The sequence below is a fragment of the Myodes glareolus genome, chromosome 16, assembly GCF_982192425.1.
Source record: "Myodes glareolus chromosome 16, mMyoGla1.1, whole genome shotgun sequence".
Lineage (NCBI taxonomy): Eukaryota > Metazoa > Chordata > Mammalia > Rodentia > Cricetidae > Myodes > Myodes glareolus.
Window position 1 is genome coordinate 428,527 of NC_142041.1, and position 12,593 is coordinate 441,119.

Consider the following 12,593-nt stretch of genomic DNA (forward strand, 5'->3'; position numbering starts at 1 on the left):
GGTTCAATTCCCAGCACAGACTGGAGGGGTAGCACATGCCTAAAATGCCAGCACTGGAGAGGTGGACAACCAGAAGTTCAAGGCCATCCTCAGCTATGTAATGAGTTGGGTGCTAGCCTGAACTCTGAAAGATCCTGTCTCGGTAAAGAAAAAAAAAGGTTGATTGTTGTAATTCTAGCACTATTACCTTGAATTTAAGGGCAGCCTGGGCTTCTCAGTGAATACCAGTCTAGCCTGTATTACAGGATATGATTGTTAAACCCTGCATTTAAAAAATGCAGATAGGCTGGGCGGTGGAGTATGTCTTTAATCTCAGCAGAGGCAATGGTACCTCTGTGAGTTCAAGGCCAGCCTAGTCTACAGAGCTAGTTCCAGGATATGCCCCAAAGCCACACAGAAACCCTGTTTCAAAAAACAACAACGACGACGACAACAAAATGCAGATAGATATATCCCAGTGCTTTCCTGAGTGGTTATTGTTAGGATTCAGGCATTATCTTCAGGCTTTCTTCCACCGACAATGCCCCTTTTGTGCAGAAATCATTACAGTTGCATCCTAGAGATGGCAAAAAATAAAATTAAATATGAGTTACATTTATTGCCTTAAATTATTAAGATGCCTATTTGCTAAAGGCACTATGTGGTGCTGGGACCTTTCATGCCATTTAAACATCATGCCATGTATATATGTATATATGCTACAACATCATGCCCTATTTAATAAATATGTAGAAGTTCATCAACTTTCATGTTTAATAAAATGATAAAAATATATTATATTGAAAATATGTATGTCTTTCTCAACTTCTACTGAATCCTAGTCATTTCCACAGTCTGTCTCTACTGCTGGCTAGTTCAATATTGCTAAATAATATATTTATACACCATTGGAGGCCATGCTCATGCTGAAATTCCATTTCTATGTCTCAGTTACAATGGATTCTGGGTATATTTGTATTGTTGTGAATAAATTCAGGACTTTGTGCAACTTAAGCAAGGGATCTGTAACCCAGCTACATTCATGACCTCACCAATAATAAATTTCATTTGTCATACTTATGCTGAAAAACTTATTTACCTGAAATTCAAACTTGCTTCAGCATCTTAAATTTTTCTGGCAATCTTATTTGGTTTTCCATGGTTAGGTACTATCAGTTTAGAGACCAGGGATATAGCTTATGGTAGAGAGCTGGTGCTGTAGCTTGGTGGTAGAGTGCTAATATGTCAGGCCTTGGATTTGTTCTCTGGCCCTGTAAGAAAAGGAAATTAAAGGTAGATCAGAAATGTATTCCCATTCTTAAGTTTGTTGTGGGTATCTTATACTGTTGTGCACACAGAGACTGCAGTATCTGCTATCCTTTCCTTTTGGCTTCATTCCTTGACCCCTCTCCTCCTCCTGCTACATCACATGCATCTCAGTAAGCGTCAGTCCCACTGTCTTTTTGATCTTACAGTGAGCCGCAGGCTTCGCTACATGGTATTTTCTTTGCCAGTATTCCTTCATATTCCACTACCAGATACCTTCTTCCTTTTCCCATGTGACCAAACTTTCTTACCTGGCTAATTTCAACTTCTTTTTCCATTTTCAGTATGTTACTCTTAGATAAATGTCTCTTGATTTCTCCTAAATATATTTTTATTTATTAATTCATAATTTCACTTTTAGTTTTGTGATAATTTGTCTGGAGTATGTTTTGGAAGAGTTAGTAACCTGCTTTCATTATACTGTAATTTCAATGACTCTGATTTTTTCACTTACAAAAAGGTATGACTCATTCATTCAATAAATATGTATCATGTATTTATAATGTTAGGTCACAAACCCTGGACAAATGGCTAACTGAGGTGCCTATTCAGCATATCAAAGTGGATTCTGGCCACCAAATTCTCAGCAACTACTTGTTACAGGGTCATCCTGGCTGGCATACCTCTCCCTGTACCCTAACTAAACACTATAGCTCAGGGACTGGTATGGACCCCCGTCCCCAAATTCTCTTCCCTATATAACCCAGCCATTTTGGCTACACCTCTTTCTTGGTCTCCTGGCTCATTCCTGGCCTCTTGTCTCCTGGTTTTTTTCTTTTGTTCTCTCACTACCCCACACTCCCCTCCTTTCATGGCCCTGTTCAGTCTGGACTCTTCCAGATGCTTTTGGTTGTGTACTTTACAGCTTTATTATATCTACAATAAACCTTCTCCTCCATCCATACCTAGGAGCTAGGAACATCATGTTCTTTTTTATAAAAGTTTTTTTGTTCATGTAATATGCTTCCTAATCTTCTAGTAGCAAGAAAAGTTAAAACAGTTGTAAAATATTATATGACGATAAATGCTAACTAAGAAGATGAGAGAGAAAGAGCTATAACTATATTTCTGTGCAATTTCATTTTATTTCTTTTTTTCCCTTTCAATGTTAACTTTGAACACAGAGCCTTGTTCATTCTAGGCATTTAGTACTTTGTAACTGCGGAACTGCCTCAGCCTAAATTGAATCCTAAATTGAATAATGGCCAGAAAAAAAAACTTACTCAGAACTTTCAAATTAATACCCAAAGAAGTTAGTCGTGAAGATCTTTAGGGACAAAGCATTTTGTGGAGATAAAATGAACATGAAAAGTCCAGCTATGGAAAGACAAATAGAAATTTTCCGCAGCAAGAAAGAAGGAAGTAAGAGATAAAGACCAGTGACAAGGTGGGTAAGAGTTTTGAATGTTTTCTTTGTGTGACTAGGAGAGACCTAATTTGCATTTTATGTTGGGTCCTTCTTGCTTGAGAGTAGACTAAAGGAGAGCATGGTCGACCTTCTGGGCCAACCACCTTAAAGGAAGTGACTCTCTGTCTTTCAGCAGTTACCAATTACCAGTAGACACTGCCTCAGCTGGGGGTGAGACTCAGTGCCCATTGCCCTTCTCCAGCTGTAATTTTGTCCATTGAGCTTTTGCAGGCTTCCACAATTGCTGTGAGTTCATATGGGAAACTGCCCAGAAAGTTTCCTTGCAGTTACTCACTGACCCTGGCTCTTACATTCTTTTCTTTCTGCCTTCTTTAATGATCCCTTCTGGGTCTTGGGAGGAGGAGGTATGAATCAGACATGCCACTTAGGACTGAGCTTTCCTTAGTCTCTTATTCTCTGTACTTTGGCTAACTGTGGGACTCTGCTTTTATAGAAGAGAGTTGAGAGGTGAATTCATCTATGGGTTTAACAATAGGTCATTAGGAGTTGGTTTGGTACTCTGTCCATTTAGTAGTACTATGTTCCTAGGACCTATGACCTGTCTAGCCATAGTTCTTGCCCTGATAAAAAGTGGTTGGTTATTCCCATGATATTCCTGCCACTATTGCACAGTGGGCATGTTTTTCCACGCTGGTCATGACTGTCGCTTACAGGGTTCACTGTTGGGTAAGACTGAGATTGCTTTTCTCCTCCGGTACCATTCATACATCATAGTCCATTCTTTGGCTATTTCTGTTGAGTGTTTCCTCCCACCCATTTTCTCAGCAATTTAAATGAACTAATTTTTGACAGGTTTGTGCTAACTACTGTCCTTCTGTCATTGTATATTTTTTATCCCATTCTTGAGCAAAAGTTTTAAATTTTCATTCAGTATAAGATGTGATATTGAGTACCCATCGCCATAGGTTCTGTGAGATCAGTACAATCCAATGATGTTAGGCAAATAGAACAACTACCTATCTATCACATTTCATGCTATTCGCTCGTACCTTCTCACTAGTGAAAAGGCACGTGGCACTAAACACATCACAAGACTTTTGCGGTGTTGAAATAAAATGAACTTGTAAAATGATTCAGGGAGTATGCATACACTACATAGGGGTGGTTCAGACATGGTACTTCATTCTTAAAATTTTCTTTGTCTGGATCTGTTTTCGTTTTTTTTTTAAGATTTATGTGTGTGTGTGTGTGTGTGTGTGCGCGCGCGCGCGTGTGTGTTTTGCCTACGTGTATGCATATACATGCCTACTGACCTTGGAGGTCAGAAAAGTACGTTGGATTCTGTGGAGTTCCAGATGTTTGTGAGCCACACAAAGGAAACTCTGCAAGAGCAAACAAGTGCTCTTAACCTCCGTGACCCCCAGATCTGGTATTTTAATGCCTAAAGTCAACTAAGGGTTTTGTGAGAAGTCTTAAAACGTCAGCAGGCAGAAGCTAGGCTGAGAAAACTGGAGTGAAAGGGGTGGGGAGCAAGCTCACTACCAAAAACAAAACTTCATCTCAGTCCCACCCGCAGGCCCCGCCTTAGCCCCCAGCCGCTCCGGACTCCGCCCACGAGCCCCGCCCCTCTGCGGGCCAGCCCTCAGGTTCCAGTAAACCCCCTGCTGTCCCGGCCACCTTGCGGTGATCTCTGCTGGGTCTCCACCTTCACTCGGCTTCCTCGGCGACTTCGCCCGTGAGTGCGTGACTTTTCCCAGCTCAGGAGTTGTGTGGCCCAGCCCGAGCCTGCATCCTCCCGGGGAGCGGGTCGCTCTGGCGGAGAGAATTAGGGCCCGCAGGCTTCGCTTCGCTCGGCCCGCCGGGCCCGGGAGCTGGAAGTGCTCCGCGGGCTTCCGGTGCCCACCCTGGGTCTCCCGGGGGTCGCGTGCGGGGTCCGCGGCCAGGCGAGGCTCGGGGCTCTGGGTCAGCCTTGGGCCACGGGCCCCGGGGCAGGGCAGGGTGGGGCGAAAGGTTACTTCTCCGAAATCGCGGCCCCGCTCAGAGTTGGGTGAACCAGACGAACCGGTCGTGGGGGAACGGTGGAGGAGAGGCTGCGTGGTGTGGGGAAAGGTGATACTGAATTCGTGCAAACCAGGACTGCGTGAAGTTCTAGCAGCCCCTACACCTAAATCGGCTTACAAAAGTCTGCCCAGTGCTTCGGGCTCACTGAACACGGGGCGTGGAGGAAGGGCAGTGGCATTTGCTTTTTAGTCAGAAACTTGACGGAGCCAAGTGACCGTGACCGTTAGTGCTGGACCTAATGACTTGACGGTGATCTTTAACTTTTGCTTCTTTCTGTTACCTGTTTGTGGCTGCCTCAGAATTATCAAATAGAGGGTAGGGCGGGGTTAAAAATAACGATGGATCGCAGTGATCCACAGCCATTGTGCTAGGCAGATTTTATATATGTTAACTCAGTTTAAATCTTACTATTATCTTTTTCATTCTTCAGGAAACTGGATTGACTTAATTTCCTAACAGTATGTGTGTCAAGTGATAGCATTAAGTTGCGATCCAGGTCTGTATGGTTTTATGGGATAAGATTTGCAAATGTAAACGAACATGATTTCATGAGAAGTTCTCTGCCTAGTTTCAAGAATGTTCAGAGGTGTGCCAATTGTCTTAGGTTTGGGTAAGATACATAACCCTTTAAGGCGTGTTTCTGTATTTGTGAAATAGAACACTGCCGTGTTGTAGAGCTGTTGTGAGGACTAAGTAAAATATTTGTAAAACATTCATCAAAATGTCTGGTGTACAGATAATGATAAACTATATATACCCACCCCATCTTGTTGTCAGCCAGTTATGTCCAAATAAAACCTGTTCAGGCCTAGAGCCTTAGCAGAGGGAAACAGCAAAGCTTCGGAAAAGGGAAGTGGGGAAAGATGGCACACGTTAGTAGTTGTACTGACTCTGAGGTGGATTAAACTGCTTTTCAGGGCCACTTTTTTGCCTTTGTGAGAATTCTTTACAACGACAGTTCTTTTTGGCAACAAGACCATGCAGATGCTTCTTACTGATGCGAAACTGAATTTCTGACTTTTACAGATTAAAAGATGCCTGGCACAGAAAGAGAATGAAGTATTCTCTTTTAGAATCTCTTCTGATCTAGCGTCAAAAGCTGAGGTTCTAGAATTGGGGGAGCAGAAAAATTTATCGCCTCTAAAGGCATGTCACTAAGTGGACACATCTCTTCTAATTTTACTTAGAACTGTGAACATTTACAGACAGTGGTCTATAAAATAGCTACATGTAAGAAAGCTAACAATTACATACTATGTGATATTGTATGAAGCTGATCATGTAGCTCAGTGTAAGGGAACTTGTCTGGCAAGCTAGAGGCCTTGAGATCAGTCCTCCAGCGTTGAAATAAGCATGTAAAATTAAGTAAAATATTTATTAACAGTCTTTACAATGGAATTCCTTATGTACTGTCTTCTCAGGCATCTAGTTCACATCCCTATGCTCTGTCAATTCTTTGTGTGCTTTCGTACATGGTGTTTCTTGCCATCCTCTGTTGCTGTCCCTGGATTTTATGTTATTGTTTAACTATCTCTTTTCCAGGCTGGAAAAGATATATAGATAGATAGACAGAGAGAGAGAGAGAGAGAGAGAAGAGAAAGTAATCAGGGAGAAGCCGTGTAGCCTCTGTCAGAGATAAAGAAAGAAAATGTTGCCTGTAAAAAATGATTTCATGATATCAAGACCTTTAAATATTCATAATGAGCCTCTGTTCTGCATCAAAGCCTGATCTTTGTAATGGTTCTTTTAGTAAGAATCAATACTGCTGCCGTTAGTTCTTATGCTCCTGAGGAGTCCAAACCATTGCTGTCAAGTCCGTTCTGTTACCTTTATCTTCCTTCTAGTGTTTTCCTTTATGTTCTTAAATTTGTCTTGTAGGTACAGGTGTCTAGGTTAAAACAAAAATGAAGTAAGTAGAAGTTTTGTAAAAGATTTAAGAGTTATCAAGAAAGAGTTTAAAATCACTTATAGATTCTACTTAATGTTAATCTTTTTATACTGATAACCAACTGAACTTATGTGTACTTTTTGATAAGATTCTGATAACTCTGTTTAAACCACAGCTGTAGCTATGTTATATGCTGGTTTAAATATATTTGAAGAAGGCCGGGTGTGGGGATACTGGGATTTATTTTTTTTCTTTTTCTTTTTTGGAGAGGCTTTGCAAGATAGAGATAGATAGCTATAAAACAGTTTAACTAAATGGAGACATAACCTTTAAAAAGACATGAAAGTTAGTTAATATTGTGGTCACGTTTAGTTTTTATTCGTTAGATAGTACATTAATAATTTCTCTGTGAGAAAGAACTATTACTTAAACTATTATTATGTAAACTGTTCTGAAATGTCCTGTGAAATGGATGCATTGTGTCTAGTTCCTGTGGAAATCAGCAAAGCAGCCATGTGAGTGCAGGTTTAAGTGTCATCACACTACCTTAGTGTTTCCTTTTGCTTTGCTCGGTTTGCTGTTTTTTTCTTTCTTCCTTCCTTTTTTTGTTTTTTTGAGACAGGGTTTCTTGTCTAGCGTTGACTGTCCTCTGCCTCCCAAGTGCTAGGATTAAAAACGAATGCCACCTTTGCCCAGTTTTTCCTTTTGTACCCCCCTCTTTCTTTTCTTGGTGGAACTGGCATTGTTGACAAGAATGGCCTTCACCTCCTGCCTCCAAACATCTAGTGCTTGGATTACCACACCCAAGTATTTCATTACTTTTGTAATGAAGCTTTTGTTTTACATTTCCTCTCGACATTAAAGTGACAGTCATAAAATGTTAAAATTCATATTTGCAAAGGAGTGGAAGGACTTGAAGAAAGAAAGGGAGGGAGGGAGAGAGGGAGGGAGGGAGGGAGGGAGGGAGGGAGGGAGGAAAAAGAAAACCCAGCAAAGCAAAAGCAAACACTAAGGTAGTGTGATGACACAAATCTGCACTCACATAGCTGCTTTACTCATTTTCACAGGAACTAGACATAATGCTTCCTTTCATACATTTATGAAAATAAGTGAAAGTCCAGTTCCATCTGATTAGGGATCCTTTTGGGGGGGGCAGAGTTCAAGACAGAGTTTCCCTGTGTAGATTTAGGTGTTCTAGTACTTGCTTATGGCTTGTTCTAGAAACTTGAGTTTGTGGCTCAGACAGACCTCAAACTCAGCGAAATCCTCCTGTCTTCCTCCCAAGTGCTAAGAGAAAGATGTGTCCTGATGCAGCAGCTTCCTCCACCATTGTTGAAGATTTCTGTCCCGCCCAGTCCCACAGTGAACATACAGACTATATTTTTTGCAATACTGTTTGACCAATAGCTTAAGCATATTTCTGACTAACTCTTAGATGTTAAATTAACCCATTTCTATTAATCTGTGTATTGCCACGTGGCTGTAGCTTACCAGCAAGGTTCCCCGACTGTCTATCTCTAATGGAGGTCACATGACTTCTCCCTGACTCTGCCTACTCTCTCTGTATATATGTCGTTTCCAGACTGGGTATATTCTGTTAATCCAGCTTCTTTATTAACATATACAATAGGACTTCCCACACCACACCACACCACCAGGCTTGGAATCATATTTAAAAAAGAAACAAGACGTGAAATCTAAACAAATACTTTCAGATGGTATTGTCAAAGGAAGTTTGTAAACTATCTAAAAGGTGCAGTGCACCTACAATATTTGTTTTCCTTTCCTGCTTCACTCTCCTCTTTAGCATTTACTACCACATAATACCTGTTAATTTTACAGATAATTAATTAATTAACAGCTGTTAATTTTACAGATAAGATAGATAGCTTATCTTTCTCTATGTAGTATAATCACATTAGTCAAAGAGTCTGTTTTGATCAGTGTTGGTTCCCCCACAACTCAGTATAGTGTGCCTACTACAGGGCAGGTGATCCTAAGGAATCTGATGAGTGGCTATTGAATGAATAAAAATATTATTAAATATTAATGATTGGGAAATGTAAAAGGATTTGTCATAGAGTTAAAAACACATGTGATTTATTTGGTAATCATGAAATGAATATTCCTGAAATCAGAAAATGTATAAACATTTTCATAGTTTTTGTGCAATATATAATCATTTATTTACATTAGGAATGCCATCCAGTGCTCTATGAGACCATGAATGCTATAAACTTACAAATTTGAGAATGAAGGTAGTTATTTTGCTTTAAACTGAAGGAGTTTGTTTGTTTATTTTGGGGTAAGGTCTCAGGCTGACCGTGAACCCACTTCCTCCTGCTTCAGTCTCCTGAATGCTGCGGGATCCTGGTGTGTAAGACCGACCGTCAGGCCAAAAAGAACTTCTATATCCTTGTTCCCTATGAACTAGAGAGGCTCTATGTGGCAAGCTGATCTTATCCAGCAGAATGGTTCCAAACCCTGCTAAGAAGGGGAAGAAAGGGAGCTGTATTTAAAAACTACGTGTGTAGAGTCAAGGCATAGTTCACAACGCAGGTGGGAAGTTCAGCTGGCTCAATACATGAAGGTAACAAGGGTTGGGAAGTCCATAGCTCCTAGCAAAGGAGACTCAGATATGTAACCTGAGCACATGGCCACCCTTCTGCACAGCTGGCCCACAGCTTTCTTTCTTTACTAACATTGTTGACAGCTGATTGCCCTGATTTGTATTGAAATAAAGATGAGTTCTGTTCTTAATGTGTATTTTATAGCCAGGTGTGCTAAGATTTTTTTTTCTAAAGTGAAAAAAAATTTAAATACCTGTATTAATCACTGTTCTCAGTGCTGAGACAAAATACCGGACAAAAGCCACTTAAGGAAATGTACAGTCCTTTGTGTCAGGAATGGGTGGTGGCTGGTCACTTTATCCCTGCCCTTAGTCAGAGAGCCCTGGATGCTGCTGGTACTCCTCTCCTCTTGCTTTCTTATTTTGATTTGGTGTGGGACCCCAGCTTGTGGAATGGTGTCTTCTACATTTAGAGTTTATCATAGAAATTCCTTCATGGCCATGCCTAGAAGCTTGTGTTCTATATGTGTGTATGTTTCTGTCGTGTGTGTAGAGATCCACGGAGACCAGAAGAGATTCCTTAGAGGTGGAGATACAGGCAGCTGTGAACTTCCTGACGTGGATGCTGCGATCCAATATACTCTAACTCTTGAGGCAATCTAATCCCCCCTGCCTTCCCCTGCTCGACACACACACCAAAGTTTTTAAATGGTACCCAAAATCTGTTTTCTTTTTCTGTCTTGTTGTGTCCCAAGAGTTTCAGACTGAGATGTCATGATGTAGTAGAATTCAGTTCCTTGTGTGGCGTTGGCCCAGTAGGCCAGGTCTGTTCTGCTTGTTGGGTACACTGCCTTTTCACATTATATGTGAGTTTGGTCCATTTCAGACAGAGGTGCCAGGCTAGTGAGAAATTATTTACGTGTACGTTTCTCTAGCTTTTTTGATAGTGACTGATGGAAGCCAAGTTTAGACAACTCCATTCGTTTCCAACCATGTCTTCTTTTTGCTGTTATAAATATTCTGGTACCTTTGGTTTCTTTTAAGTAGTCTAGTAGCACTTCCTACACTAGCTGTTTATTCACTGTAAGTACATTAGAGTAGAAGGACACAAACTTATGAGGATGAGTCACACTGGCACAAAGCAAGGCCTGGAGAAGCTGAGCCTCTGTTTGTCCACATGCAGATCCAGAACCAGGGTCTGCTTCCTCATACTTCTCCAGTGACCCTTCTTGTTTGCGTCAAATTAAGGTGACAACACTGTCCTCTTTGGTCTTGGGAGATTTTATACTTGACATTCATCATTTTCATTTCTCATATCTGCGACAAGGATAGAAATAGCAACCAAACAGAAATAACCCTTGCTGTCACTTTCCTCTCCTGAAATTCAGTTTTTCTTCTTTCTTTCTTTCTTTCTTTCTTTCTTTCTTTCTTTCTTTCTTTCTTTCTTTCTTTCTTTCTCTCTCTCTCTCTCTCTCTCTCTCTCTCTCTCTCTCTCTCTCTCTCTCTCTCTCTTTCTGTCTCTCTCTTTCTTTAATTTTTGAGACAAGGTCTTGTGTATGCCAGGGAAGTCAAGTCACAACCAGTATAACCCAAGTGCTCATACAAGCTTGTGCCACCACACCCAGCTTTAAAATTCTTTTAAAATAAAACTTTTAGTCTCAGAGTTTGGCTGCTTGCTTTTTATTTATTTCCTAAGGAGAAAAGCTTTTCTTAGAAACTTTCAGATTAATGGACTGTCTCAAAGAGGACCTGCTGTATAAAATAAGCCACCATACTCCTTCCATTCTCTGACCGACTGCTGATATTTTGGTTACAGTTGTTTAAGAAAGATGTTAACAATTACAATCTAAATATTAATCTTACATTTGAGATCCTATTTCACTATTCATTTGTGTCATCATAAAATTTTATTTGATATACAGTAATTACAGAATCAATTAAATAACATTATTATTACACCAAGCAAATAGTAATTAGAGGTGCTTTATTGCCCTGGGAACATTTTGTTATGATTAGATAAAACATCTGCATTATAACTTTGGTCTAGTGTTTATTAGGTTAGTAGCTGAAGGGTAAATATTGTGTGTGTGTTTATTACTTAGCCCAGATTAACCTTGAATTCTCCCTATGACCAAGGACATCCTTGAACTTCTGATCTTCCTTCTTCTACTTCCTAAGTACTAGATTACAGATGTAGCCCTCCAGGCCTAGTTGAGGTGGGAACTAAACCCAAGTCTCCATACATGGTAACCAAGTATTTGACCAACTGTACTACATCCCCAGCCCTCATATAACAGCTTAAAAGAACTTGCTTTTTTGTTTGGTGGTTGATTGGTTTGGGGTTCTTGAGACAGAATGTGATGTAGCCCAGGTTGCATTTAAACTCTCAATATAGTGAGAATGTCTGGGATACTGTTTTAGCACACTTTTGAATATGCTTGAGGGCATTTCCAGAAAGGATTAGGTAAGTGGGAAGATCATCCTAAAAGTAGATGTCAGTGCCCAAGGGAAGTGGAACCCAGATGTAGTCAAAGCAGGGAAGAAGTAGAATACATAGGCATTATTCTCTCTGCTTCCTGTCTACCCTGAGGTCACTGGCCCCTGCCCATGTGTGCTGCCACTGTGATGTTGTGTCTCATCTCAAGACCGAAGGGCCTGGGGACCAGGGACCCAAACCATTATCTTTGTTTATGTTGGTCTAATGGGACACTTATTCCCTCACACTCCTACCCACCCACCTTCTGGAAAATGACTCTGATAGCAACCTCTCATTACCTAGAAATGTATTATGACTGCTTGGCAAATGGAAAACATTACATAAAACAAATGTTTTCTCCTTTAAAATGTTTACTGTGAAACACTGGCAAACAGGAGAGTTTCAGCAGTACAGGGCAGTGGCCATATGCTTCAGATTTGCCTCAGTTTTCACTTGTTTGTATAAACTGGGTCATGTTGGTCCAGGAGGTGAGATTTGGGGAGATGATAAAACATTTCTTTTCACAAATTCTGTGTCTGAGATGACAAACAATATGCTTGGTACATTCCAGATTTAGTTTACTGCTGTGTGGGTATCTAGGCTTAGGAACTTGAAGTTATTTATATGTGGTTACACAGATGAATCTAGTTGCTAAATTTATTTCAAATGTGTATTCTTCATATTTGCTTTTACAGGGTATCTTGATGTGACCTAGACTGGCCTTGTAATCTGCCTTTCTTAGCCTCCCGAATACTATAGATATAGATAGATGTGTACTACCACACCCAACTCTCAAGATTTGGTACCAGTCTGTTACTATGAGGGCTGCAAGAATTCAAGGGAGGCAATTTAATGTATTTTGACATAATCAGGAAAAATCATCATGGAATATAACAATACAATATAGGAAATGTGGGATTAGAAA

General features: G+C 40.5%; 1 protein-coding gene across 4 annotated transcripts in view; it reads left to right on the plus strand.

Annotated features, from left to right (window-relative positions):
• Nucleotides 1-4,270: 4,270 nt before the first annotated feature.
• Cpne3 (copine 3) overlaps nucleotides 4,271-12,593 on the plus strand; it is a 51,433-nt gene continuing 43,110 nt past the window's right edge. The window contains exons 1-2 of one of the 4 annotated variants that reach the window (XM_087897051.1): nucleotides 4,309-4,409; nucleotides 9,746-9,903. The gene's annotated coding sequence lies outside the window, so the exon portion shown is untranslated. Of the gene's footprint in view, nucleotides 4,414-5,165; nucleotides 5,232-9,745; nucleotides 9,904-12,593 lie in introns of those variants that run through there. The other 3 variants (XM_048420121.3, XM_087897049.1, XM_087897050.1) reach the window with 3 other exon arrangements.